The sequence below is a fragment of the Dendrobium catenatum genome, unplaced genomic scaffold (genome assembly GCF_001605985.2).
Source record: "Dendrobium catenatum unplaced genomic scaffold, ASM160598v2 fragScaff_scaffold_909, whole genome shotgun sequence".
NCBI lineage: Eukaryota > Viridiplantae > Streptophyta > Magnoliopsida > Asparagales > Orchidaceae > Dendrobium > Dendrobium catenatum.
This window is the reverse complement of record NW_021319371.1, coordinates 121,665-126,181: the sequence shown is the minus strand read 5'-3', so window position 1 is coordinate 126,181 and position 4,517 is coordinate 121,665.

The following is a 4,517-nucleotide window of genomic DNA, read 5'->3' as shown; positions in this document are numbered from 1 at the left end:
ACAGTCGTCATAGACTGTGCCAATGGCATATCAGTAAAAAGGCTCCATCAAAAATATCGTGTTATAATACCAACAACAAAGTCAAAGGCCTCTTCAATAAGTGTTTGAGCAGATGTGACTCTGAGGAGAAGTTTGAGAATGCATGGACTGAATTGATCATACAAGGGAACCTCCAAGATCATGTTTGGTTGCATGATCTTTATAGGATAAGGAATAAGTGGTCAACTGCCTTTAATAAGGATTATTTTAGCATGGACATTCTATCCACACAACGTAGCGAGTCTACTAATAATGTGTGTCAAGGCATTTCTAAGCCCACAAGTTCTATAACTGATTGCTTTTTAGGTTTAGAGAAGTTGATAAAGAATTGGCGCCGGAATGAACATGATGAGGATTATAGATGCAGCTAGTCCGAAATAGAACCTGTAATAAAAAACTGCTCAATATTAAAGCAAGCTGGTCAATTTTATTCAAAGAAAATATATTCATTTTTTGAACAAGAATTTTTACAAGGTGTTGGAGTAATGAGTGTAAAGCTTGAGTCTAGTGATTCCTCTAAATTTTTTGTTTATTACTCAGAGAAAAAGGATCACTCTAAAGCATGGGTTGTTGATTTTGATGCACAAAATGGTAACATTCAATGCTCCTGCAGAAAGTTTGAAACGGTGGGTTTATTTTGTTCTCACTGCATAATAGTTTTGAGGCAAATGGCTATTGGGAAAATCCCCGAGAAGTACCTACTGTTGCGATGGTCAGCACGAGCTCGACAAGATATATATTCTGGTCTAAATTTGAAAGAAAATTCTCAGAATAGCTCTGAAGCTAGTAGTGGATTCATATTCAGAAATTATATCAGCCGATTTGCATATGAAATGAGCACACGAGCGCAGCTGAATGAGGGTCACTGACGACTTCATAATGGCTGTGATGAAGGATACATCTGAAAAACTCGATTTGGTTGTTTTTGGGAAGAGAAAGACATACAAGTCTACACAGGGTGGCAGTGTACAACTGAAAGACCCTCTAAAGCGTAGGCCTAAAGGCATATCCAATGCTAGGCTGAAATGCCACTAGGAAAAGAAGACAAAGAGTATGATTTTATTTTCTGACTAATTTGATTTATTACCTATTTTGACATATTATTATTAATTTTTTTAACAGGGAAACCACCAGTGAAGAAATACACAACAAAAATTGAAACTCCTTCAAGCATGCCCGAATGCTTAACGGAGGATTTCTTAAATTCTGTACACTCCAAGCAACAATCAGCTCAGCAGTGTAATTTCACAAGCATGCCCGAATGCTTCACTGACGACTTCATAAATGCTGTACATTCCAGTCAGCCATCTCCAGCTAAGCAGTACAATTTTACAAGAACGCCAGAATGGTTAATGGAGGACTTCATATCACAAGCATGCCCGTCTAGTTAGGCCTAAGTACAGCAGTTCACAAACATGCCTGAGTGCATGACAGACGATTTCATAGCCGGGGAACCGTCCAGTCAACCATCAGTAAAGCGAGCAAAGCATTCTAATTTCACAAGCATACCCAAATGCTTCACTCACGAACACATAAAAGGTGTACATTTAAAAAAGCCATCAGCAACATACATGAAGTTGATGATGGATATCATTAAATCAGAAAATTCTATGTTATAAGAATATTTGTATGATGGATATTTATTTGTAAGCATATTTGTTGATAAGATATTTATGTAATAAAGAATATTTGTTTTAGCTATTAATTTGCATATGGCCTGCGTATATAGCACGTAAAATGCGCGTATAAAAACATAAACATATCATATTTTGATGAGTATTTGATTGAGAAATTCTTTATAATCATTTTACAACGATGCTAAAATGAGTATTTGATTGATTCATACCAAAGGAATGCATCGAATCAATTAAATTCGAATTAATTTGATATTTTTATGAAAAAATCAAGAACTGTTTTCTGCGTATATACGGCGTATGATCTGTGTACGTAACGTGTATGAAATGCGTATAGAGCGCGTACCTTGAATACCCACATGGAAACCTTCTTAATTATTTGGAATGAAGAATCAATGGTGAGAAACCTTATATTCAACGCTCCCTGATTGTTTTATTTACGAGGCGAAGTATTCCAAAAAACTTTGGTTATCCACATATTCTTATGAATGCTCAACCATTGAACCATAACACCCACACTCTAGAACCATCACTTGTGTTGGCACAAGGGGTGTACACATACACCAAGTCTCATTGAGAAATTCTTTATAATCATTTTACAATAATGCTAAAATGAGTATTTGATTGTTTCATACCGAAGGAATGCATCGAATCAATTGAATTTGAATTAATTTGATTTTTTTATGAAAAAACCAAGAACTGTCTTCTGCGTATATACGGCATATGATCTGCGTACGTAACGCGTATGGAATGCATATAGAGCGCGTACCTTGAATACCCACATGGAAACATTCTTAATTGTTTGGAATGAAGAATCAATGGTGAGAAACCCTATATTCAACGCTCCCTGATTGTTTTATTGACGAGGCGAAGCATTCCAAAAAACTTTGGCTCTCCACATACTCTTATGAATGCTCAACCATTGAACCATAACACCCACACTTTAGAACCATCACTTGTGTTGGCACAAGCAGTGTACACATACACCAAGCCTTATTGAGAAATTCTTTATAATCATTTTACAACGATGCTAAAATGAGTATTTGATTGTTTCATACCGAAACAATGCATCGAATCAATTGAATTCGAATTAATTAAAATTTTTAAGCAAAAAAACAAGAACTGTATTTTACGTATGCTGTGCATATGACCTGCGTCCTTAACGCGTATTCGCGACGTATAGGATGTGTATTCTCCATATACTCTTATGAATGCTCAACCATTGAACCTTCATTCCAAATATTGATTGATTCAAAACGAAGGAATGCATCGAATCAATTAAATCCGAATTAATTTAAATTTTTTGAGAAAAAACCAAGAACTTTCTTTTGCGTATGGTGTGCGTATGCTCTGCGTGCGTAATGCGTATTCTAGGCGTATAGGGTGCGTACTTCGCTTACGCACATGAAAACCTTTTTAATCATTTGGATAACTGTATAAAATGCGCACTTTACAAAATCACATGAAATTATTCTTATTTACATGGAAAAAATACCAATTATTTACATTAATTTATAACATGAAAAGTTCATTTCATTAAAGCACAAAACAATCCGTATGTGAATTCTGCTCTATATTTTGACATTTTTTCCTGCAAATCCGTGCTCTCTTTCCAGTTGGAGTTGTTTTGTCGAGCAATATTCTCCATATATTTGCAAACGAACATACCGCAATCTGTATTGTTGGTCTGAGTTGGCGCCTTCTTGATTGTCTTGAAACTCCATTTGTTGATATTTTCACCAAAAGCTTTTTTGCAATCCTTATATAAGCTTGCAATCTGAACAATATATGGAATAAAATTTAGTCACTGAAAAATAATTACGAAATTTTTTAGCAATACAAGATTACAATCAAACTCACTATCTTCACAGCAATACTTCTATGTATAGGGTTGGGCACAGAATCGTAAAATTCCAACTTTTTTTGATTTCTATAACCAACTAGAAGGGTCCAGTGCGAGCCGTCAATAATTGGATTAATTATAATACTGCATGAATGAACAGACTTGTAGTTTACGTGCTCGATGAATAATTTTGAAGTTTCATCTTTAACCTTATAATGCTGCAAGAATAAAATATAAGAATTAAATAGTTGAAATATATAATTATATATAAAATAAACTAGTATACTAACTCAATATATTGGTGAGATGTATAAATATTTATGATACTGTTCTGGTGAAATTCTAGACTTCTCATTTAATAAAATGGCAAAAGCATCAACATGGTCATTGTCCAGGTAATTGTCTGATAATATTTCGTCCATCATACGTCTTGAAATAATAATGTTCCTAGCTTCAAATACTCTCATGCCACTGAAATATTTAAACAAAAAATATGCATATGGTACGCATATAAAAATCATTGTATACGCATAATGTACGCACTACGTACGCATTGGTTATGCATTTTATACGCCTACCATACGCACCCAATACACAAATAAAATACATGTCAAGATATTTCTTTATGTTTTCCCGGATAAAAAGTTTCTTCTCTGGACTCAACATTTCCAAGCCTCTGAAATTAACTGTAGGACTTGCAGGGTAACCCTTTATTACAACATCATCAACATTGATTATTTCTTTTGTTTATGGAACTTTTTGGTAAGGAACAATTTCTTTTGTGGATGGTTTTTCTTGGGTAGCATCTTTGGAAGGTTCTTCATGTTGAGCTTCTTTTGCAGGTTCTTCTTTTTGTGCTTCTTTTGCAGTTTCTTCTTTGGAAGCTTCTTTGGACTGTTCTTCTTGGGGGGGGGGGGGGGATTCTTTGGACTGTTCTTCTTTGGGGGGAGCTTCTTTGGGAGGTTCTTTGAACTGTTCTTCTTGTGGGGGAGGTTCTATGT